At 38.1% G+C, this 27,007-nt stretch overlaps 2 pseudogenes; one reads left to right on the plus strand and one right to left on the minus strand.

The window, feature by feature from the left end:
* Window positions 1–24,197: 24,197 nt before the first annotated feature.
* Window positions 24,198–25,525, minus strand: LOC124975649 (vacuolar protein sorting-associated protein 4A-like; annotated as a pseudogene).
* Window positions 25,526–25,808: 283 nt separating this feature from the next.
* Window positions 25,809–26,746, plus strand: LOC124975648 (olfactory receptor 4F3/4F16/4F29-like; annotated as a pseudogene).
* The last annotated feature ends 261 nt before the right edge of the window (window positions 26,747–27,007 follow it).

Consider the following 27,007-nt stretch of genomic DNA (forward strand, 5'->3'; position numbering starts at 1 on the left):
CGAGTTAGCACTTCACTGCTAAAACATTGCCTGTGTTAGATCCTAGCTTCTTGAGGCCATTTCTCATGAGAATTGAGGCTTACTATTCACTGTCAGCTTTGTCTGGTTTACATAAAAAAGAAGATGAAGAAAAAAACAGATGAATCCAAATGATTCACACTCAAATATGAAATGTTCATTCAGTTTGCAAAGACAGGCAGTGAGAACCAGACCTCTCTCTCTCTTACCTGAGTCAGACCAAAGAACCTAACCTATTCTCTGCAGATGGTAGTACAGTTTTGTCAAAAATCTGGGAGAAATTAAAAAAACTAAGAAGAAAAATAGGGATTAGTTGAGCGATGTTGAGAACTAAATAATAGAAATTGGGAGTGTAGACTACACAGAAACTGAAAATAAAATTATGAATTTATCTACCATGAAAAAATTAAAAAGAAATGTAGAGTAGGAAACTAGAAATGAATATGAAAGAGAAAACATGAAAATATCATGTTGTTTTCTCTTTCTGGAATGGTCTTTTCTGGTTGAAATTTTACCCTTCATTCAAGATTCAACTTACTGTCTTCCCAAAAAAAAAAAAAAAAAAAAAAAAATCTTCTCCAATACCTTTAACAAAAGCCATAATTATATCATCTTTATATTCTTCTCTGTGCCTTCTGAAGAAACCATGTGAAACAAACCTGTCAAATAAGAATTAAATTGTGGGTTAAATTAAGAAAGGAGATAACTACTGAGTAATAATTGAAAGTAGATCCACTCTTCAAAAACAGGTTGAATTAATGTCTTGAAATGGTGAAGATTTGATTTACATACATTTTACACAGAGGACTTGAAGTGGGTGTGTTTTTCTAGATTTAGAGGAGGATAATTTCACATTATGACAGATCATAACCTTTTCTAATACAAAGAGCCTACGTTGTTTTCCTCAAGTACAAAATATTCTAATTAGCAACCTTGACTGTTGGTGACCAAATGATAACAGTGAGTCTAGGGAATAGTCAGTCCTCCCTTGATTGGATTCTCCTGGGAAATATACCTCAGAGTCCACACTGTTTTTCATCCAGGGAATAAAAAGGACAAAATAACAGAAGGAAAAAAGGAACTTAGGACACCAAATGAAATGGTGCCTAGAAGGATGGACAGAAATATTTTTGTTTCAAAATAAGTCAATAGAAGTAGCTGGTGAGAAATCCAACACTTTAGAATACTTGAGAAGCAGAGCTGGAAGGAGAAAGGGTACCAATTCTAGAACTAACTAGAGATTTCATGACAAAAACACCATCTTCAATGAGGATCTGGGAAATGAGAAATGAACATAAAGCATTGGCAATTTTGGGTTAAAGATGCTTTGCAGTCCCACAAGGCTCCAAACCCAGAACCTCAGACTACAGAAGTGTTCCATCAGAGAATTTAAAGAGTTTTTGCCTCACATCAGCACCTGATAGTGCTAATTACTGGAGTAGAAGTGGAATTGTCAGGTCATACAATTTTCAAATGAATATAACTTTTCCAGAAAACCTTCCTTGACCATATTGAATAAAGGATCTTATCCTTTTCTCTCACAGTCCTGTGATCTTTCCCTCTGATTCTGTTATTGCCATCATTCTTCAGGGATTTTTGTCTCATGTTAACTCTTACAAAGAGCTACGGCTGATCAACTGGACCACCCCACACACTCTCATAACCTGACCAGTAAAGACAAGAAAGCAGGCTCACTATGCAGAACAGGTAGTTAATACTTAATAGTCATTTAAAAAAATATGTGTCTTTGTTAGAATGGCTATCATCAAAAAGACAAAAAAGAACAAATGCAGATGAGGATGTGGAGAAAAGGGGTTCTTATCCAGTGTCAGTGGGAATGTAAATTAGTACAGTCACTGTACAGAACAGTATGGAGGTTCTTCAAAACACTAAAAATAGATCTACCATATGGTCCAGCAATCCCACTTCTGGGTATAAATCCAAAGTAAATGAAATCAGCATTTAAAAGAGATACCTGAACACAAGTTTACTGCTGCACTATTTACTAAAGCTAAGGTATGGAATCAGCCAAGATGCCCGTCAGTGGATGAATGGATAAAGAAAATTTGATTTCTGTACACAATGGAGTACTATTCAACCATAAAGAAGAATGAAATTCTGTCATTTGCAAGAAAATGGATGTAACTGGAGGACACTATGTTAGGCGAAATAAGTCTGACACAGAAAGACAAACACTGCATGTTTGGTCTCATATGTAGGTACTAAAGACATTTGATTTCAATGTAGAATAGAGGTTGCCAGAGTCTAGGAAGGGTGAAATGGAGGTGGAATAAGAAATAACAAAACATAGTTAGATAACAATAAGTTCTAGTGTTCTGTAGCCCAATAGGGTAACTACATTTCACAATAACCTACTATATATTTTATGAATAACCAGAAGAGAGGCATTTGAAGACTCCAAATGTAAAGTGATGATAAGGAGATGAAAATGTTAATTACCATGATTTGATGGGTATCTATTGTATATTGGTATTGAAATATCACACCATTATACCTTGTAAATATGTATAATTATTTTGTGTTAATCTAAATTAAAAAAATTATTGAAGGAGATGGAAATGTTAATAACCCAGCTCTGATCATTAGACAACATATACAGGTATTGAATTATCACATGGCAACCCATTAATTTGCATAATTGAAATAAAAATTAATTTAAAAATTGACTTTGTTATTGATTTCTGATACAGTTTAGAATAATTTTACAACCAATACCTGTATGAAAATGTTTGGTCATTTATAGATGCAACCTCTACCAATGAGCAGCTGTCATAAGATCTTCAATGAAGTAAGTTTGGTCATTACGTATTTGTAGATAATGTCAAAATTAGCTTTAAAAATCTATATATATGCCAAGCTTGGTATTGCATGCCTGTAATCCTAGTGGCTCTGGAGGCTGAGAAAGGAGAATCACAAGTTCAAAGCCAGCCTCAGCAACTTAGTGGAGGTCCTAAGCAACTTAGTGAGACCCTGTCTCAAAATAAAAAATAAAACTGGCGGGGGATGTAGCTGAGTGGTTAAATGCCCCTGGGTTTAATACCCACCACCTGCTTCTCCCCCCAAATCCAAATTTGTATGCTGTTAACAAGATATATATCTAAAAACGAATATAGACAAAGATGAAACAAATAATACAACAAAAAGAAAATTACCATGGCTATGTTCATAGCAGGCAATAAATAAGTTAAATTGAAAGGCATTAGGAGGAGAGAGTATTACTACATGATAAAAGGTTCGATTTGCCAAGAACATTCTAAATTCACATATAATTCATAATCTCAAAACACATGAAGAAAAACTTGCTCAAAGGTGACATTTATGCAACATTGATGGAATACGACATAACAGAAAACTTCGATACATTTCTTACACTTACATTTGTAAGTCAAGCAGACAAAATAGTAATGTTATGAATTAATTTGAATAATCATGAACAAAATTAATGACTGAACCACAATCATGATATAATTGAGATATACAGAACTCATATACTCAACAAGAGAATACACATTTTTCTCAATCACACATGGAGCAATTACAAAATCTGACCAAGTCAGAGAACAAAGTAGTCTTAACATATATTCAAGGAATTAGCTTCAGGTAGACCTTAGTCTCTGACTACAATATTGAAAAATTAAAGGTTTATTAAAGGGATATAGAATTTTAATTCCCACACATTTGAAGTCCTGGGGATTAAACCAGGGGCCTCACATATTAAGGCAAGCACTCAACCTCTGAGGTTCATCCATAGTCCTTTTAATTCTTTTATTTTGACAAAGGGTCTTACTAAATTGCCTACACTGGCCTTGAACTTGTCATCCTCTGGCATTAGCCTCCTGAGTAACTGAGATTACAAACCTGTGTTACCATGTCCAGTCCACAGGGACGTTTTAGAATTTCTTCATTTGTGTTTCAATGAAGGATTTGTGGTTATTTTTAAATACTTAGAACTCACCTTGTGTAGTATAAAACGAAAATGCACATATGTGAAAATAGGAAACCAAAAAATTAATTATCCCATTTTCCAAGATGAGGAGCTAGAAAAAGAACAGAATAAATTAAAAGAAAGAAGACAGAGAGCAAAATTGAAACCACTCAAAATAAAAGTGAAATAGAGAAGTTCAACAAAGTCAGAAGTTGGGTTTTTGAAAAGACTAATTACTAGGCAATTCTCTGGTTAACTTGATCAAGGAAAATAAAAGTTTATACCCCCACATAATGCATACACACACAAATACACACAGAACAAGAAAGGAATATATATCTACTTGATGAAGCAGAGTTTTTAAAAGAGAAAGTGCTATAAAAATTTTTATGCCAATGAATTTTAAAATTATATGAGAGAAAAAATTCTTTAAAACTAAAATATCTTGAAATTTATTCAAGAAAAAAGTAAACCTAAAATAATCTTATAATTTTAGAGAAATTGAATAACTAGTCTATTTCCCCAAACTCAGGGAGTTGTACTAAAGCAAGTAGTTCCATCAAACTTTGAAGAAATTCTGATTTTATGTAAACTCTTCCTGATAACAAGGGAATATACCCCTAATTTATTCTATGAGACCCCATAACCTTCATACCCAAACCAGTAAAAAGCAGTATAAAAGCCAGGTTCATTGGTACATGTGTGTAATTACAGCTACTTGGGAGGATGAAGCAGGAGGATTGTAAGTTTGTGGCCAGTCTGGGCAATGTAGTAAGACCCTGTCTCAAAAACATAAAATAAAATGGCTGGGGCTAGAGGTCAGGTGGTAGAACTTTTGCCTAGCACATACGAGGCCTTGGGTTTGAATTCCTGGTTCAAAAAAAAAAAAGTGTGAGAAAGAAAAATTATTAGCCAATCTCAGTGATAAACACAGATATAAAAATAAATGTATTTGTAATATATATTAAATATAGTGTCTACAGCAAACTTTAGTAATGTTAAAAAAAGAAAATACAACATGGATGGTGTTTAATACTAGGATTATATGATTGATAAAAATTTAAAATACATTGATGTAATTAATTAAAGAGAAAAATCGATCATCTCATAAATAAAAAGCAAGTGATAAAATTCATCACCTATTAAGATTTAAAAGAAAAAAATTAGCTAATATGATATACAAGGGAATTTCCTTAACCTGAAAAAGATATCTACTAAAAATCTCAGATACACCTGGAGCAATTACAGCAAAGATCATTATAAACACAGTATTTATTAATAGTGAGGAAAATACAAATTAGGATCACAATGAGATACCAGTTTGTATTCACTTGATGGGGAAAATTAATAACTTTCACAATGGAAAAGATTGGCACAAATGAAGATATTTCTGTAAATATAAATTAATGCAACCTGTCTGAAATACAATTTTATACTAATGTTATAAGGCTGAACATACTCATTCCCTGTGTCTTAAAAACTTTTGTTTCTGTATTTTTGTGACTGTGTCCTGAAAGACCCTGAAAACTGCACATCAGGAGACAAACAAGAATGTATACTGTCCCTGCTAGAAAAAACTACCAGGGAAATGTCCACCACAAGAGAATTAATCATTATTCTCTAATAATTGTATTTTCATTGTAGAATTGTATTTTCATAATGGAAAGCTAAATAGAAGTACAAATAAGCAAACTGCAAAGCAACAATATGAACAGATAAGCTCACATGGTGCTTATCTGATACTTTGTAAGTCAAGTATATGTTTTCCATTTAGTAAATATCTAATATTTCATAACAAAAGTAGGGGAGAGTTTTAATGGATCAGTAGGTAACATGTTTTGTTCTTCAGGTTTACTAATATTTAAGCTAATTATATATCCTTTGTTTTCAAAGGTGGGAATAACTAGTGCTCTAATTCACTGTTGGTGACACAAGTTTGAACTGATCCAACTATTATACGGGACACGTTTATAATTTGTGACCAAGTCTCACAAATACCTCTGACCCAGCAGTTTCATTTCTATTAAGTTGTCAGGAGAAAGTAATCAAAGCCATCTATTATAGGAAGTATGTCAAATGTGTTCATAACATGATTGCTCATAACTTAAATTGGAAAATGTCCAGCAATAAAATACTGTCTAAAGCAATCTATATCCAAAAATGGGTTATCATGTAGCCACCAAGAACTACATGTTAGTACATTTATCATCATGAAAAGACTTACATATCATATTATCAATGACCAAGGTTATAGAACCATGTGATCTATTTTGCATAATGTAGTTTTAAATGCAAAAAGGAAGATTTAAGAAGAAATATACCAACATTTTAACAGTTTTATATATATGAATAAAATTATTTTCAGTCATTTTTCTCCCTACAGAATGGGGAGAAATCTTTGTTACCTGCTCCTCAGATAGGGTATTAATATTCAGAATATATAAAGAACTCAAAATAAACCTAGCATCAAAAACAAAACAAAAAACAAATGAACAAAACATAAAACCCAAATAACCCAATTAATTAATGGGCAAAAAAACTAAACAGACACTTCTCAAAAAAGAAATACAAATGGTCAGCAAATATATGAAAAAATGCTCAACATCTCTAGCAATCGGGCAAATGCAAATCAAAACCAGATCGAAACTTCATCTCACTCCAATAAGAATGACAATTATTAAGAATACAAATAATAATAAGTGTTGGTGAGGATGTGGGGTAAAAGATACACTCATACATTGTTGGTAAGACTGCAAATTAGGGCAATAAATCTGGGAGGAAGTATGCAGATTCCTCAAAAAACTAGGAATGGAACCACCATAAGACCCAGTTACCTCACTCCTCATTATACATCCAAAAGATCTAAAATCAAGTGTACTACAGTGATGCCAGTCACATCAATATTTATAAAGCACAATTCAGAATAGTGAAACTATGGAACCAACCTAGGTGCCCTTCAACAGATGAATGGATAAAGCACAATGGAGTACTAATCAGTCATAAAGAATGAAAATAGGTCATTTGCTGGTAAACGGAGGGAACTGGAGAGTATTATGCTAAGTGAAATAAGCTACAGTCAGAAAGTAAAAAGTTGAATGTTTCCTGATTTTCAAAGCTAGTCTAAAATAAGGGAGTGGGAGAAAGAGAAAGAGAGAGAGAGAGAGAGAGAGAGAGGGAGAGAGAGAGAGAGAGAGAGAGAGAGAGAGAGAGAGAGAGAGAGAGAGAAAGAGAGAGAGAAAAGAAGAAGAAGAAGAAGAAGAAGAAGAAGAGGAGGAGGAGGAGGAGGAGGAGGAGGAGGAGGAGGAGAGGAGGAGGGGGATTTTATCAAAATAAAAGAAGGGTCAGGGGGTAGTAGAAGGGGATTGAGGGGGAGTAAGGAGGGATGGGACAAGGGGAGAACAGTAGAATGAATCTGACCTAACTTTCCTATGTACATACGTGAGCATACCACAGTGAATCCCACCATTATATATATCAATAAGATACTAATTAAAATGAAAACAAGTGTAAGTAAATAGCAGTAAGATCAGTAAAATAGAGGAAAGGGAACAGGGGAAGGGAAGAGGGGTAGGGTAAGGACAAGTACTGGGGACTAAACTGGAGCAAATTGTATTCCGTGTATTTATAATTATATCAAAATGAATGCTAATGTTATGTATAGCTAATAGGAACCCTAAACAAACAAACCAGACCTCAATTTCAAACTAACACATGTAGGTCTCTTGTGGGAACTCAGTCAAATTTTTAAATTTGAAGACTCACCCTCTATTCTGGCATATTTTCTTTTTCTTTTTTTTTTTTCTTCACCTTTTTAAAAATTGGTGCATTATATTTGTACATATTGATGGATTTGTTACCACATATTCATATATGCACACAATATAGCAGTTCCCAACACTTCTCCCCCACTCCCTTTCCATAACATCCGTAAGTCCATGAGTTCCCTTTCTGTGGCACTATTGATCAGTCTGTTCAAGTTATCCCTTAATTACAGTAATTTGTTTTGCTTCAGAGACCCATTGTCCATATCTATGACTGTGTTCTTTTTTTACTTTTTGTTCCTCCTGTTTTCCTCTCCTCTTCTCTCCTCCTATTCCCATTCCTCTATTTTATTGATCTTCTATTTTTTAATAGGTGCTTTATAGATATACATAAAGTTGGAATTCACTGTGGGATATTTATACATATACATTGTGTAAGTTTGTCAGATTCATTCTGCATTTCTTCCCTTTCTCATCCCTCCTTCCTTCCCCTCAATCTCTTTCCTTTACTCCACTGATCTTCCCTCTGTCCTTATGAGAGTCAACTCCTCTCCCCCCACCCACCTACTTTGCTTTAGCTTCTACATATGAGAGAAGCTGAGTCTGGCTTATTTCACTTAGCGTGATTCTCCAGTTCCAATCATTTCTGATTGATATGGGACATGCCAGAATATCTCTTCTAAAGTTTCTGCACTTTGCAATGTCTAATGCAGGGAAAGAGGCCCAATTATTTGTGAATTTCTCTGGATTTTGTAGTCAAAGTATACCACTGGGAAAATTTTAAGGCTACAAGTTTTGAGGTGGCTCTAGAGCAGAAAAGGCTTTGTATATTGTGTGAAAGGAAAGATTAACTTGCATGTGCAGTGGGCTCAGACTTCCATGATTTTCTACATAATATACCATACATATTATATTACTATGCAATTATATAATAACCATTCTATGATGTGAAATTTCTTCTGCTCTCATTTTATTTGCTAGCCTTGTTTTCCCAAGGATAAAGAACAACAATAGATGCAGAGAATAAAAGGCTAACTTTTATTTGTCCTAACTCCACTTGCAACACTGTTGTGCCCTACTGTGTGCCTTCATTAAGCTCTTCTCTTGGTACCTAACTTGAATGTGCCATTTCTGATCCTGGCAGGGCCCTGACTACTAAAAGGGTACAAAGTGAAAAGTCAATAGACTTGATTTTTTTGCCTAAAAATCTTATTATGAGCTTCTGTACAGCAAAATGCACATATGCATCCTTAATTCCATAATATATTATTGTATAAAAATGTAGTAGTTATAAATATTCTTTTACTACTTAAATGATACCAAAAATTTAACTCACTGGCTTTTTGGGAGTTGATTGTAGTTTTTATTTATTTATTTTTTGAGTTAATATTTTCCTATTTTTGGAGATTGATTGTAGTGTGAAATTATCAATATTTACAACAAAGTAGCAAAAAGTGCCCCCAATTTTTTTTTATTTCCCTCTTTATCACTAGCATTTTATGATGCATTCTTAAATCCTTTAGTTGCACTGATCAAAAAAAAATTCTCTAGGGAAAAAGTCCCTGAGCCATGAGCTATTGTATTTTTCTGGTGTCACTTGGTCACTGTCTCTTCTGGTATATAAAATAGCTTCACGTCTTTCTATGGCAGGGTATTATGTGGCCCTTTATGTTAGAGAGCAGAGGAAAATCTAAATCCCAGAAGATGCTGTTCTTTTTGTACTGGTAAAATGGATGTATGGAAACAAATTATCAATGGGAAGTGTGGCTTTAGTTTGAGACATGACTCTGTTGTAGGGACTTCTGTGAACATGAGTCAGATCCTAAAGGGTCTGTGTGAGTCCAGCCTAAAGGGAAGTCATATCCAGGAAAAGGAATTGAACAGCACAGGAGAACAGTTGTGAAAAAATTCATGAACATATTGGAAAAGGCTAACTGACTTTGAGCTAGAACTGAACCACATCATACCTGGGAAAGTGTGAAAAATATTAGGAAAATTTAAAAAGGTTTTAAACACTTAAAATATTTTAGACTCTGCATAGGTTGCAATTAATCATTCTGTTGTAAATGATGATTACCGCAATGATCACATCCTCTACCACTTGATAAATAGGCAAAAAATGGCACATGACGACACATGAAAACTAAAACAAACAACCCCCCTCAAGCAAAAACAAAGGTAATATTTTTTTTCCATTGATTTTTCAAAAGAGATGGGTATAGACTGATTATCTTTTGTAAACTAGAAGCAAATTTACTAGGAACTTTTCAAGTTTGCCCAGTGCAAAAGAGTCTCAGAAACACCTGAACAGAAGTAAAATTTGACATGGAGACGATAGACACAAAACTGAATATTTTCCAATGTAACATAATTTTGAAATGTGATGTCAAAAATTTCAAAACAAAATAATTCTTAAAGCTACCAGGTTGATTTTTCCTGGTTTCTTCTCCGGTTTAGAATTAGAGTTTTCATATCAGTTATTTTTTCTTTTGGTTCTGGGGATTGAAAACAGGGGCATTTAATCACCGAGCCACATCCTCAACCCTTTTTTATATTTTCATTTAGAGACAGGGTCTCATAAGTTGCTTAGGGTCTTGCTCAATTGCTGAGGCTGGCTTTGAACTCTCGATCCTCCAGCCCCAACCTCCTGAGCTGCTGGAATTATAGGTGTATGCCACCGTGCCCAACTTTTGTATCAATTTTATCTCTGAATTATAAGAAGAATGGAGAAGAGTTTAAAGAGTGTTGACAAATTGGAATTTTTCTGGGGTTGCAAGTAAGTGAGAAAGAAAATCAAAGAGTAAATGTCAAAAGTATTGTTTGTTTTCTTGCAAAATGAAAGCTATAGGGTGACTTTGTTTATTCATGTATATAAGCACTTATTGGAAAGGATACAGATTATGTATATTTTCCACATTAATAAACAAAAAGTAGAGGTGTTCTTAAACCAGAGGGGAGCTAGAGTTTACTTGGATTTAAAGATGATTTTGTGGCAATTTGAAGAGGAAAAATATAGACGTTTGAACTTAGGGAAACAATGAACTTACAGTATTTCTAGACAAAGGAGGAGGAAGAAGCACCTTGTTTAAATTTGAGAGATGTCTATAGATCCCATTTAACCTGAAAACTCTATATTTAAAACCCTATTACTCATTTTTTCTCTTTATAAGGATTAAATGTCTGGGAATCTGTTTTGGAGGATTACTAAATTCTAAATAGCTCAGGAAAGGGATTAATTACAACACAGGGTAAAGAGGTCTTGTCTTTTACATCACAGTTATTTAATTAATTAAAAATGAATGCAATTAATACACTTAAGAAAATTATTTCGAAGTACAGCCAGTCTATAAGAGAAGATAGTGGTAACCTCTTCCCTTCAGGAGTTTCCCCCTGAATCTATTAGTGACTTCTTTGTGAATAAGTGTCATATCTATGGAAACCTTTGTATGACTTTTCTCTGGATTGTGATTTGGATTCTGACCCTGTGTTAAGTGACTTTAAAACTGTAATGACCCTAGCTTTATGAGTTTTTATATTCCCTGATATTTGGATGGATATAGTCTCATCCATTTGGCACATCCAAATTCCATAGTTACATCTCATTCTGTTTTCTTGGTTCTTACCTAGTTAATGGGATCAGAGATCCAAAGACAAGTAAATTTAACAACTGATGAAGAAACTCTTCTAAGAGCCCCGGAGTACTTAAAAGACTCCTGGAGATGTAGAACTACAGTTTGTTTATAATCCTATAATTTCTGAAGAATGTGTCCAAAAAACAGTGTAGATCATATTTCAGAAACTCTCTTACTTAATTTAAAGTGAGCTTTTTCTTTCTTGTCTTCAGAATTACAGAATACATGTAATTTCCAATTTTCATAGTTTTTTGAATTTTCTTTTTAATCTTTTTATTTCTTATTTTTCTGTAACTCCTACTCATTTTTATAATGCCTTATTTTCTCTTTTTCTCTGTCACTTCAGAACTCTGCATGGTCTCGTTGCCTATCTTCTTCAATCATATAATTAGATGCATTTTCTTATGTTTTTACTGAAACCAAATACATCTCTTTCTATCTTTCATTAAATATTTATGTGTCCCTGTTGTGTGGTTGTTGTGATTCTAAGTTTGTAAAACACTGTGGAAAACACAGATGCAGTCTTTAACTTTATGGGGATCGTAGTCTAGTTAAGAAGGAGAACTTAACGATGGACTACATTTGTAGTCAGAATGAGAAAGAAATACTATGTTCTTGAAGAGAAAATTAATTTACATTTAAAAGTTTACTGTTGATCACTAAAAGAATAAATGTTATAATCTATTATAACATTAGAATGCGACAGTTGATATATTTTAAAATATCTTTTAGATATGGTCTTTTAATGCTATGTGCTTATCAATACCATCTCTTTTTATTTATTCATTTATTTCATACATTAAGTACTATAAGGGATAGGTGAAAGAAAGCAAAGTAATATTAATATTTACTGAAACCTACGTATGGAATACCCACATACTGAATGCACAAGTATGATCTTTATTTTATCCCTACAATGAGAAGACATTATTTTTAATTTGTTCAATAGATAAATACACTGAGGCTCAAAAGTTTATTACTCTGCTTAATATTAACTTGTCAGTGACTGCACCATGGAATAAATCTTGTTTTTCTGAACCCAAAACTGATATTCTGTACACTACGTTATGTGTTTTTCTTTAAATAAAATCAAAATTACAATATAATGTGACTGTCGGGGTTTCGGCCGGACCCCTGGCCCTAGGTGTGGCAAGGCCAAGATGGCGCCTGGCAGGATGCCAGTGTGGTTGAGTGTAGCTAGCTTGTGCGCAGACAACTGATGTCGCTTGAGGAAGTTTCAGTGATTGGTTGAGGCCCCCTCATGGACACTGCATGCCTGTATATGCTGCCTGTATCTGTCCACGCTCTCCCCTCGTGCTCTGTATGATGATTGGTCGCTTGGGGGCATGTATCGAGGTGTAGCTTCCCCCAAAAGAGGAAGAAGAAGCAAGAAACAAACCACGGCAGACGCGCGCAATAAAGAGCTGAAAAGAACCAGGTGTTGTGTCTCTCTGCGGGCAGGGAGCGCGACAGGTGGTGCCGAAACCCCGGGAGCTCAGTAACACGATAGGTAAGTAATCAACAGGTAAAGTATAAAGTTTGAAAGAGGTTGCGAACCTGATCTCTAGACACATAAAACGGCTGTGAGCCTGAGTGTAAAGGAAAACAGGAAAGAGGCTGCGAGCCTGAGTTAACAGGAAAGAGGCTGCGAGCCTGAGCTAAAACAGAAGTATATGTAGTTCTTTGTCAATGTGTGATAAGCGATTGATGTGTGTTCTTGTCTTTTCTTTTGTTCTCCTTGTTTGGTTTGTGTGTGTAGTCTTCTTAAGTCTTAGTGCTAGTGGATTATTACATCATGGGAACGGAACTATCTAAGACTAGGATGCAACAGCCCCTCCGGGAACTGTTAAAGAGCAACGGCACTCCATTAAAGGCAAAGACAGCACGTACATTCTTAGATACAATAGAAAAGGTATCCCCTTGGTTTCTGGAGGAGGGGTTGTTAAACATACCTCAATGGGAACAGCTAGGAGAAGATCTGCACGTAGCAGACAAACAGGTATCACTCCCTGTGGGGACTCTAGCCATCTGGTCTTTGATTAAATCTTGCTTACAAAGTAAAAAGCCAAGTTCACAAAAATCTTTAGAAGAGGGAAGTCAAGTTTTAGAAGAAATTAAAGAGGAACAGTCATGTACTTCAGGAAGGAGAAGTGAAATAGGAGGGGGAAGTGAAATGGGTTCTGACTCTGAAGGGGAACTCTCAGGAGAGGAACTGGAACAAAGGGTACAAAAATTAAAATTGGGGAAGGAGCGCCCTCTGGTGCCTGTTACACCCTCTGCACCCCCAATGGATCTCCCTCCTGTTACTGGGTCTAGTAGACATACAGGATGGTCTACAGTACAGAAAGATAGCGTTTATCCAGTGTTTGAGGACGCACAGCAACAACGTTATCACCAACCTATAGATTTTAAAATGGTCAAACAGCTAAAGGAAGCTGTCAGTACTTATGGGCCTCAATCTGCCTTTACGGTGTCTCTGGTGGAAACCATGATGTCTCTAAATTTATTACCTCTAGATTGGACTAATTTAGCTAGAGCCACATTATCAGGAGGGCAGTACCTTATGTGGAAGACATCTTGGCAGGAACTTTCAACAGATACTGCAAGGCGTAACGCAGCTGCAGGAAATCCACAAGTAGACAGAGATATGTTAATGGGAACGGGGCCTTATGAAGGGGTACAGGCTCAAGTTAATTATCATCCAGCGGTTTATGCTCAAATAGCAGTAGCCGCAACTAAGGCTTGGAAAACATTACAAGGAACTGGAGACTTACAGGGACAGTTGTCTAAAGTTACTCAAGGAAACAATGAGCCGTATGCAGATTTTGTAGACAGGTTAATACAGACTGCTTCAAGAATTTTTGGGGACGCTGACTCTGCAATGCCTTTGGTAAAACAATTGGCTTATGAACAGGCTAATAAGTGGTGTAAAGAAGCAATTAGACCTTGGAAAAATAAAGATCTTACTACTTATCTGAGAGTATGTAAAGATATTAATGAATCTACAGGAAATAATGCGGCATTTGTTGCTGCTATAGACAGACAGACCCAGACACTTGCTAATATTGTTTCTCAGGGATTTGGAGGGAAATCTAAACCAGAACCAAGGAAATGTTTTAGCTGTGGACAAGCGGGTCATTTAAAAGCAACATGCCCACAAAAACCAGCTTCGCCTCATCAAGCCCCAGGCTTATGTCCTCGGTGCCAAAAAGGTCCACACTGGCTCAGTGAGTGTAAATCCATTAGAGACAAACAGGGTAATATTCTGCCACCCAATACCAGGATGACAAAAACGTGATGAGGGGCCCGCCCCGGGGCCCACCACAAATATACGGGGTAATCCAACAAGTGCCCAGGCAGTGGTACCCCCCGACAGAGAAGGGGACACTGCCCAGGAGCGGAGGGCCACAACAGGAAGCGCAGGATTGGACATCTGTGCCACCTCCAGACTCGTACTAACACCTGATAAGGGTGTACAAATGGTGGACACAGACTGGGATGGCAATATTCCTGCAGACTCAGTAGGGTTGCTCCTTGGCAGAAGTTCTTCTACTTTAAGAGGTCTTATAGTCCACCCAGGAGTAATTGACCCAGACTTTCAAGGACAAGTTAGGGCTATGATTTCTTCACCCAAAGGGATTACAGTCATTTCTCCAGGAGACAGAATAGCACAAATGTTAATTTTGCCTAGCCAACATTCTTTATGGCCTAGTAGGGAGACAACAAGAGGAGATAAAGGATTCGGGTCTACAGGTGGACCCTGGGCTAATTTTACTATGGACCTCCAAGATAGACCCATTATGCAACTAACAGTAGGGCATAAACCTTTTATAGGATTACTGGACACAGGAGCTGATAAAAGTATAATAAGTGAGGCAGTTTGGCCCAAAGGTTGGCCTGTAGTTACAGCTAATCAAAACTTACAAGGGTTGGGAGTGGCTCAATCGCCTAACCAGAGTGCTGCTTCACTGTCTTGGAGGGATAATGAGGGTCATTCAGGGGTGTTCCAACCATATATTTGTAAAATACCTATTTCTTTATGGGGAAGGGATGTCTTAACTCAGATGAATGCTAAGTTGACAACAAACATTAATTCTAAACCTGCAGCACGTATGATGAGAAAAATGAAGTATACAGAAGGTTTGGGATTAGGGAAGGAACAACAAGGGCCTTCACAACCCATCCCCCTTCCTCCTCCAAAAAACGATTTCAAAGGGCTGGGTTTTATGTAGGGGCCACTGTTATTACACCTATTCCAATAGTTTGGAAGGATGATAAGCCGCAATGGATTCCACAGTGGCCCTTAACTATAGAAAAATTACAAGCGGCTCATAAATTAGTACAAGAACAAGTACAGGCAGGACATTTACAACGTTCTACTTCTCCCTGGAATACACCCATCTTTGTCATTAAAAAAAAAAGGGTCTGGAAAATGGAGACTATTACATGATTTAAGGGCTATTAATGCACAGATGTTTCCTATGGGTCCTCTACAACGTGGATTGCCATTAGTCACAGCCTTACCTAAAAATTGGCCCACCATTATTTTAGATTTAAAAGATTGTTTTTTCTCAATTCCATTACATGCCAAGGATTGTTGGCGATTTGCTTTTACTTTACCTTCTCTCAATCATGCACAGCCTGATCAAAGATTTGAATGGACTGTATTGCCTCAAGGCATGGCTAATAGTCCTACGTTATGTCAAATTTATGTAGATAAAGCCTTAAAACCTACTAGGGAGACCTTCCCAGATTTATTGATTTATCATTACATGGATGATATTCTTCTTTGTCATGACAATAAACAGTTACTGGAAAAGGCTTTGCAATTCTTAATATCTACTCTACAGCAATATGGTTTAAACATCTCTCCAGAAAAGTTACAAATGGGAGAAACTCAAGAATATCTGGGCACTAAACTTACGGCTACTATGGTAAAGCCTCTAAAACTAACTATTAGAACTAGTGAACTTAAAACTTTAAATGACTTTCAAAAGCTTCTTGGAGATATAAATTGGATTAGGCCATATTTAAAAATTACCACAGGAGAATTAAAACCTTTATTTGATATACTTAAGGGAGATCCTGATCTTTGTTCCCTGAGGATCCTTACTCCAGAAGGACGAAGAGCTCTTACATTGGTGGAACAAAGATTACAGTCAGATCACACAGAAAGATGTGATCCATTCCAGCCTCTAATGTTAATCATTATTCCAGAACAACATAGTCCATATGGAATTATATGGCAAGGAGGACCTTTACAAAGTATTAATCTCCCAGCATCGCCTACAAAACAATTACAAACATTTCCTAAAGCAATAGCTCAATTAATATATAAAGGATTAGAAGCCTGCGTTACTATATTTGGAAGCCATCCTGAGGTCATTATTATCCCCTATACTAAACTACAAATACAATGGTTGATTCAACATGATGATGATTGGGCTGTTTTGTATTGCTCAACCACAGCAACATTTGATAATCATTATCCTAAACATCCATGGATACAATTCTGTAAAAATACTCCAATTATATTTCCAAAAATTACCAAAACGCAGCCCTTACCTCATTGCCAAACCATATTCACTGATGGATCTAAAAATGGAGTGGGAGCAGTAATAATTGATGATAAAGTAGAAACTGTTATTCTCCCCCCTTCATCTGCCCAAGTAGTAGAACTTGCTGCAGTAGTTTTAGCTTTTAACATTATGATAGAGCAGCCTTTCAATCTATTATCTGACAGTCATTATATAGTACAATCAGTGCCCTGTTTAGAAACTGTTCCTTATATTCCTGATGGATCCGCAGTTGCTCCTTATTTTCGAACTTTGCGTGCATTAATCTTAGACCGCAAGTATCCCTTTTATATAGGACATATTAGAGCTCATTCTAATCTGCCGGGGCCACTCGCCAAAGCAAATGCTAAAGCTGACAAAACTACAAAAACTGTTTTTGCTTTTACAGCATTCAAACAAGCCCAGATGTTTCATTCACAGTTTCATGTCAATTCTACTACCCTTAGAAGAAAATTCAATATTTCTAAAGATGCTGCCAGACAAATTGTTAAAACATGTCAACATTGTGCTCCATTATTACCAGTTCAGTCTACTGGAGTAAATCCCAAGGGACTTTTACCTAATCATATTTGGCAAATGGATGTTACTCATTTTTCAGAGTTTGGAAAACTTAAATATGTTCATGTGTCAGTTGACACTGCCTCAGGAGTGATCATGGCCTCTGCTCACACAGGTGAAAAGGTTAAAGATGTCATACAACATTGTTTACAGGCCTTTGCAGCCTGGGGCATTCCTAAAATCATTAAAACTGACAATGGACCGGCTTACACATCCAAAAGTTTCTTACAATTTTTAATATACAACTTATCCAGGAATTCCTTATAATCCTCAAGGACAAGGCATAGTGGAGTGCACTCATTTAACGTTAAAAAATTGCTTACAAAAACAAAAAGGGGGAATAGGTGCTGACTTTAGAGCACCTAAAGATAAACTAAATTTAGTACTTTTTATTTTAAATTTTTTAAATGTGGATAAGAATGGACATACGGCTGCAGAAAGACATGCTAATCCCGCAAGTACTCAAGTGTGGGTAAGATGGAAAGATATTCTCACAGGAACATGGAAAGGCCCAGATCCAGTTCTTCGGTGGGTCCGAGGGTCTGTTTGTGTTTTCCCGCAGGATCAGCAAACACCGATCTGGATACCTGAAAGGTTGACGAGACTGGTGCATCAAAACAACGATGAAGAACATCGTGCTGATAAACATCCTATTGATGATGACAATGACACCGGTGAAGACTCGAAACCTGTGGGCAATAGTTAAGGCTTGGCCATATCCTTTGCCGCTAACTAACACCTCCTCTACCCTTCCACCTTTGTTTTCTACAGGACCTAGGACTGGATTGCCAACTGTCATCATGGATCCCAAGGAAGAACCTTATAATTTTTCTACCCTTTCTCTGCCAGGTACCCTTTGCTTTGATATCTCTACCAATAACAAATTTGTTAATGACACTTTTCTTAGGCCCTGCATTCAATTGCAGCGTGAAGTGCAAGGGTTGTTTTCAAGACAGCCTACCAAGGGGAATGGTTTCCAAGAAAGTATGACTATAACCCAGGGTGAAGTTACAGGGACAAGTAAGATTACTACTTCAGGGCAAGTTGTCTTTCTTAAAGGATTAATTCCAAAGCGACTGAAACTGCCATCCACTGGATTTCATACACCTCGTATTTTCCCTCCTTGTGACCCCAAAGTTTCTAGTCCTCCCATTTGGACAGGTTGTCAACATGCTGAAGGAGCAGCTCCTATTCAACATGGATTTTATTTCACCCCAAACTTTACATACCAGCGATCTGTGAACAATTTTATCCAAAACCTCGTCTACTTTGGCTTTTGTCAAAGTATAAATCCTTTTGATAATTGGTTCCTATTTACCTCCCAAGCAGGATATACTAATCTTCAGCCTTTGTTTGCTCTACAAGGAGGTTCGTTTAAGGCCTGTTATTGGAATCTCACTTCAGATCATACTGGCACAGGCCCTTCCCAGGCCAGTAAGATAGCTTGTAACAATACTATAACATTGTATCCCACTCCTGTGTGTGTCTACCCTCCTTTTATGTTCCTATTGACTAATGTTTCTAATGGCACGACCCTCAGCTGCTCTGGAACTAACTGCTATCTTTCTCAGTGTTGGAACGCAACAAAATATTCCCAAGCTGTCATTATGCGTATCCCTACCTTCTTGCCCATGCCGGTCTCTGTTACAGATGATGAATTGCCAGTATTGCTTTCCAGAAATAAGAGAGATTTTGGAATCACCACAGCAGTCATCACCACCGTAGTTGCATCAGCGGCAGCCGCCACTGCCGCAGCTGTAGCCTTAACTACGTCTGTACAATCTGCAGCCACAATCAATAAGGTGGTTCAACAGACTGCTACTGCCTTATCTACTCAGCAGACAGTGGATCAACACTTAAAAGCAGGGATTCTTTTAGTAAACCAGCGAGTGGACTTGCTTCAAGAACAAATAGACATTTTACAGGAACTGTTAAACGTGGGATGTATTTATCGTCTGACGGGACTGTGCGTTACACCTGTAGCTTACCATAATTTCAGTTATGCAGCAAACTTGTCTAGAATCTTGTCTGCTCAGCTACAAACAAATTGGTCTTATACATTTGATAATCTTACTGCTATTCTTAGATCTCAAATTGTTAGCCTTAATGCTACTAGAGTTAATGTAGCCCCTATGTCCGAAGTGCTAAGTTGGTTATCCTCCTCTTTCAGCTTTGTAAAACAATGGGCAGGTATGGGAGCCTTTTGTATGTTCATGGTTGTTGCTGTTGTCTTCCTCACACGCTTTATCATGCGCATGCGCCGAGATCAAGCTAGAGATCGTATCATTTTCCATCAGGCCATGGCTGCCCTAGAGGCCGGCAGTTCCCCACAAGTATGGCTCACGATGCTGGATCGCTAGCCAGATGGGTAAGGTAGGAGGTGACCACCGTACCAACCTAAGACAGGAGCTGTAGCATGCTCTGCAGTTATCCGATGACGGGTAAGGACGGTGGTTGACCACTCCGCCTAAGACAGGCATGGTCCCGAGCTTTCCTTTTCTTTTTAAAAGAGAAAAGGGGGAACTGTCGGGGTTTCGGCCGGACCCCTGGCCCTAGGTGTGGCAAGGCCAAGATGGCGCCTGGCAGGATGCCAGTGTGGTTGAGTGTAGCTAGCTTGTGCGCAGACAACTGATGTCGCTTGAGGAAGTTTCAGTGATTGGTTGAGGCCCCCTCATGGACACTGCATGCCTGTATATGCTGCCTGTATCTGTCCACGCTCTCCCCTCGTGCTCTGTATGATGATTGGTCGCTTGGGGGCATATATCGAGGTGTAGCTTCCCCCAAAAGAGGAAGAAGAAGCGAGAAACAAACCACGGCAGACGCGCGCAATAAAGAGCTGAAAAGAACCAGGTGTTGTGTCTCTCTGCGGGCAGGGAGCGCGACACAATATAATGTGGTAAGTACTTTCAGAGAGGTTTAAACAAAATGCTATCTAGTACACCACAGTGCTCCTCACGGGGTTAAGCCTGCAGATCCTGTGCTGAGTTCTCCAGGGCTGTGATTGACACATTGTCTTAGGTATTCCCCCCACAGTGCTTCATGGACTGACACTTTAGTAGACTGCAACAGCAGGCATTTATTTTTCTCTGTAACCAAATTGCTAGAGAAGATTTAAACACTTATTAACCATCTCTGTTTCTAAGGGGATCCAAACTGGTAATTGACAGTTCATGGACCTGCCCCTCTCTGTGGACCCCTTCTTCATTGCTTCAGAGAATCTAAACATGAATAGGTCATTATCACTAAGAAGTTTACTGGTGCATTAGTTTTGTCAGCAGTCCACCAAATTAAAAGGATGTAAAACAAATGCTAATAATATAAAGCAAGACCTTCTAGCTATTTGTTATTCAAAGTTTAATAAACTGTGAAGATAATGTTTTCCAGAGATTGGGAATAGGAAGGAAGGGCTTCTTTTTCAGAATAATCTTGTGATCTTGGTAGATATGCTGGTTGAGAAAAGGTGAATAGTTTCATGTGACTGAACCAGGCTGCGTTTTGAAGGAAAAATTAAAAGAATTTGAGGTTGAATCACAGTTTCCCATGTTGACCAATCTTCTATCTTGTGAGGAACATTACTGCAATTTCTCTGGGAGAAAGCAGAAAGACTAAATTCTGAGACAATACTGCATGGAATTGAACAATTTTGTACAACAGCCCCCAACTTCTTTGTGTGGTTACGATTTCAAAATCTATTTAATGGGTGATTTAATGGCAAGAATGGAGGAAGAAGGGACTGTAGAGAGGGAAAAGAGGGATGGGACAGGTAGAGGGAAGGAAAAAAGTAACAGAATGAATCAAACACTATTGCCCTATGTAAATGTACAATTACATAAATGGTACACCTCTACTTCATGTACAAACAGAGAAACAAGTTGTACCCCATTTGTTTACAATAAAAAAAAAATAAAAAATAAAAAAATTGGGAATGGAACCACCATTTGACCCAGCTGGTTTAATGGGTGATTTTTTCCCCCTTCTAGTTTCATTAAGATCTAAAAAATGATGAATTTTTTAATTTTAAATTTTTATTTGTTCTTTTTAGTTGTACATGACAGTAGAATTCATTTTTATATAATAATACAAGAATGGAATATATCTTCTTCTAATTAGGACCCCATTCTTGTGTATGCACACAATGGTGGGATTCACTATGGTGAATTCATAGATGTGCATAGGAAAATTATTTTGGATTCATTCTACTGTCTTTCCTTTTTTTCTCCCTTCCCTTTATTCCCCTTTGTCTAATCTACGGAATAATATCAGTTCTTCCCCTCTTCCTGCTTATTGTGGATTAGTTTCCACATATGAGTGAAAACATTCAACCTTTGATTTTTTTAGGACTGGTTTATTCCACTTAGCACGATAGTCTCCAGATCCGTCCATTTACTGGCAAATGGCATAAGGTTATTATTCTTAATGGCTGAGTAATATTCCATTGTGTATGTATACCACATTTCCTTTATCCTTTCATCTATTGAAGGGCTCCTACTTTGACTTCAGAACGTAGCTATTGTAAATTAAATGCTGTAAACATTGATGTAGTGACTGTGTAGTATGCTGACTTTAACTCCTTTGGATATATACCAAGAGTAGAATAGCTGGGTCAAATGGTGGTTCCATTCCCAATTTTTTTATTTTTTATTTTTTTTTTATTGTAAACAAATGGGGTACAACTTGTTTCTCTGTTTGTACATGAAGTAGAGGTGTACCATTTATGTAATTGTACATTTACATAGGGCAATAGTGTTTGATTCATTCTGTTACTTTTTTCCTTCCCTCTACCTGTCCCATCCCTCTTTTCCCTCTCTACAGTCCCTTCTTCCTCCATTCTTGCCTCCCTCCCACCCCCCATTATGTATCATCTGCTCACCAGCGAGATCTTTTGTCCTTTGATTTTTTGAGATTGGCTTATCTCACTTAGCATGATATTCTCCAGCTTCATCCATTTGCCTGCAAATGCCATAATTTTATTATTCTTTATGGCTGAGTAATATTCCATTGTATATACATATATACCACAGTTTCTTTATCCTTTCATCAATTGAGGGGCATCTAGGTTGGTTCCACAATCTGGATATTGTGAATTGAGCAGCTATGAACATTGTTGTGGCTGCATCAGTGTAGTATGCTGATTTTAAATCCTTTGGCTATAGGCCTAGGAGTAGAATAGCTGGGTCAAATGGCGGTTCCATTCCAAATTTTTAAAGGAATCTCCATAATGATTTCCAGAGTGATTGCACCAATTTGAAGTCCCATCAGCAAATGTAAGAGTGTACCTTTCCCCCACATCCTTGCCAACAAAAAAATGACAAATATTGTATAAATTTATGGTGCACAATGTGGTGTTTTGATATACATATATAGTGAAATTATTGAGTCAAACTAATTAGCATAGTCATCATCTCATATACTTATCTGTGGTAAGAACATTCAAGATCTACTCTCTTAGGTATTTTAAAGGACACTATTATTATTAACCATAGTGACCATGCTGCCCAATAGATCTCCAGAAATTCAACATCCTAACTGAGTATTTCTACCTTTAAACTGATATCTTTCCATTCCACCTCCCCACCCCACCCATGACTTATTTTCGAAGTATAAATGAGATCTTTCAGTATTTGTCTTTCCGTGTCTTTAATTTAACTTAGTCCAATAACCTCCAGATTCATTCATATTGTCACAAACACAAGTTTTCATTTTTCTATAAGGCTAAAGAATATTCCGTTGTGTGCATGTGTGTGTGTGTGTGTGTGTGTCTGTGTGTCTGTGTGGGATCCACTAATGGACACTTAACTTGTTTCCATGTATTGGATAGTGTAAATAATGCTGGAATGAATATGAATATGGGAAGGTATTTTTGGGATATAATGTTGTCATTTCATTTGGATATTAATCCAGAAATGATAATGTGGATTATGTAATAATTCTGTTTTTAATTTTTTCTTTTCATTTCTTTCATTCTTGTGTTACACTTCTGTGATAATTATTGATGTTAAACACTTGTTCATATACCTGTTGATCTTTAGATATTTTCTTCCATAAAGGGAAAAGGGGAAAAATAAAAGAAGGGAAAAGGATTTATTAGACCATTTCCAGGACAGGGACCCAGGGCAGTGGCTGGGTTTAGTGTTCTTACACTGGGGATGGGTGGGTGGCGGAGGGGTTGGGGGGAAGGCAGCAATGAAGATGCACCTGCCTTCTCTCCTGATAAAGCTGTCAGCACAGCTTTGTGCTCACAGAAACCATCTCTTCCTCTTGCAAGGAAGACACAGGGTCCTGGATGCAAACCTAGGAGGGTGGGAATGGCTTTTCTTACTATTCATCAGATTGTTTCCAAGGAACTGAACTTGGGCATAAAAGGAGCAGGGCCCTGGGGACTGGTTACTACTCCTTGATGCTTCCAGGGATTTTATCTTTATAAACGAGACAAATCAAAGCAGCATCAATTTAGGGGAACAAAAATAAAAAATAAGGAAATGGAGGAGCAAAGAAAGGAACTGGTTGGCATTCAGGAGAGAGAAGTAGGAAGAGCCAGTATCCCCTGTGTGCCAGACGGCAGCACAGCATCTGCAGCTATGGAGACCCTTCACTTCCTGCTCCCTGGCTAGTGGTCAGACAGCGGGAAGGCACTGTAGTGACTTTAGGATGAGCCCTGGAGCCCTGTCTGATCACCAATGTAGGGAATGTTGTAGATGTGTCCCAATCAAACTCCTACCTTCGCTTTCACCCATGGCAAAGAAGCTTTTAAACTCTCCTGTCCAAAGTCCTCTGAGAATTTCTTCTTCATTCACTGTGGGCCTGGTGATGGCCAAAGAAGGGAGTATATCCAACATGCAAACCACAGGTCTAAGAATTTTTCACCAGGGATATCCATCCAAGTCATCTCCATGGCCCCTGGGTCCCCTGGAGAGCATAGGGTCAAGAGGTCATCAATCACAATGCTAGGGTTGGTGTGGGAAGGACCACAGACCTTCCTGAAGTGTGTTGCTGACTGCACTTTTCTGAGGGGCTGCATAAGAGAGTATCTTACAATGATACTGATGTCAGCACCTGAGTAGCCTTCTGTCTTCTGTGCCAGCTTGTGGATGTTGGCATCTGGGAGGTTGTGGGGGTGCTCCCCAGATGCAATCAGAACATCTGGGTATGGGCAGCTTTTTCCGGCAGTGAGATATAAATGTGCTTTACAAACCTCCTTCTAATAACTGAATCCAACACCCAGGGGATGTTTGTGGCACAAGAATGAGAGTCCCATCATTGTTATTCCCCAGCACCTGCATCTGGACCAAGAACTCTGTTTTGATCTTTGGGATAACCTTCCTCTCCTTTTCCTTCTGGGACCCACAGAGGGAATCCGCCTCTTCGATGAAGATGATTGAGGGCTCCTGCTGCCTTGCCAGCTCACACAGGTTCTCCACTAGCTTTTCACTTTCCCTCAACCACTCAGACATCGAGTCTGAGGAGACCACAGAGAAGGTAGAGTTGTTGACCTCTGCTGCCACAGCATTGGCCGCGTAGGATTTCCCTGTGCCTGGTGGTTCAAAGAGCAGTATCCCTCACCAAGGGTGCGCTGGTCCTTGAACAAGCGTGGGAATTCAATTGACAAATGACAGCAACTTTGACAGCCTCCTTGGCCCGCTCCAGCCCAGCCACATCACTCCATCCTATGTTGGGCTTCTCCATCACAATGGCACCCCTCAGTTGCTCTTGCAATTTCTTTTCCTCTGGATTATCCCCTTGGTTGTCACCATCACTGCACTTGTCCTCACTCTGATTTTCTTTTACTGACTTCTTGCCGTGTTTCTCTGTTTCATAAGTAATCCTTCAGCTTCTCTGCCCAGTCTCGATACTGCACACACTTGGCTAGCATGCTCTCCTGGGCCTTCTCACTGTGAGCCTCAGACGTGATTGTGTGGAGAGAGTGCTCCACTGCAGGCTGGTAGAGCTGAAGTGCTTCCTTCTAATTCTTGGCTTTATCCTTTTCTTGACTTTTGTCAGTAGATCAGTGGCTTCCTGGAGGGTCGATGTTGTCATTTCCTCTCCTGGGTCCACCCTACAACCCACAGCACTGCTGGTGACTTTAGTCAGACCTCGGGTAACTGAGGTGCTGGGTCCAGTGTGGGGAGGGTGGTCGCTCTCAGTCAGAGCCTAGTTAGAGGGCCAGGGAGCCATGTCTTTTAGGTTGGTTTTAATGCTAAAGTAAAAATAGATTTTCCTGATTTTGAATTCTCTCCTCCTGGTCTATTAATGTAGTTGTCATAATTTGTATTTTCTTCTGTTGTCCTCCTTCAGGTAGCAAGCACTGCCAACAAAACCAATGGGTGGAGCAAATCACTCTGTGTTGTCTGAGTTTGTGTTCCTGGGACTCACCAAATCCTGGGGTATCCAGCTTCTCCTCTTTGTGTTCTCCTCCATGTTTTTTGTGGCAAGCATGATGGGAAACTCCCTCATTGTGTTCACGGTGGCTTCTGAGCCACACTTACATTCTCCCATGTACTTTCTGTTGGCCAACCTCTCCTTTATTGACCTGGGTCTGTCTTCTGTCACTTCCCCCAAGATGATTTATGACCTTTTCAGGAAGCACAAAGTTATCTCCTTTAGAGGATGCATCACCCAGATCTTCTTCATCCATGTCATTGGTGGTGTGGAGATGGTGCTGCTCATAGCCATGGCCTTTGACAGATATGTGACCATATGCAAGCCTCTGCACTACCTGACCATCATGAGCCCAAGAATGTGCATCTTCTTTTCAGTGACTGCCTGGGTGGTTGGCCTTACGCACTCAGTGGTTCAGTTGACTTTTGTGGTAAAGTTGTCCTTCTGTGACCCTAATGTGTTGGACAGTTTTTACTGTGACCTTCCTCGGTTCATCAAACTTGCCTGCACAGACACCGACTGACTGGAATTCATGGTCACAGCTAACAGTGGTTTCATCTCTGTGGGCTCCTTCCTCATACTGGTCACTTCCTGTATTGTCATCATTCTCACTGTTCAGAAACACTCTTTGCTGGTTCCTCGAAGGCTCTGTCCACACTTTCAGCTCACATCACTGTGGTTGTCTTGTTCTTTGGTCCTTTGATATTCATCTATGCATGGCCCTATCCCTCTATTCACTTGTATAAGTTCCTGGCTATATTTGATGCAGTTCTGACCCCTTTTCTGAATCCTGTCATCTACACTCTAAGAAATCAAGAAATGAAGGTGGCAATGAGGGAAGTATGCAGACAGTTAGTGACTTATAGGAGGATCTCTTAAGTGACTGCTTTGTGAACACTGTGCAACAATATTTTTGTTGAACAAAGGGAGTTCTTATCTTATGATAAGGCTCTGAGAAAAGTCTTTCTTTGCCTACGCTGATTTGGTTATCTACACTTATATTGAAATCACTCTGTCTTCTAGTTAGAATGGAGAAAAATCACTTCTGAAAACAGAGAAGGAATTATATATAAAGTATTTAGGAATCAAAGATTATAATAATCCTGAACCTCAATTCCTAAGGAATAATATTTATAAGAA

Source organism: Sciurus carolinensis, unplaced genomic scaffold, assembly GCF_902686445.1.
Source record: "Sciurus carolinensis unplaced genomic scaffold, mSciCar1.2, whole genome shotgun sequence".
Classification (NCBI taxonomy): Eukaryota; Metazoa; Chordata; class Mammalia; order Rodentia; family Sciuridae; genus Sciurus; species Sciurus carolinensis.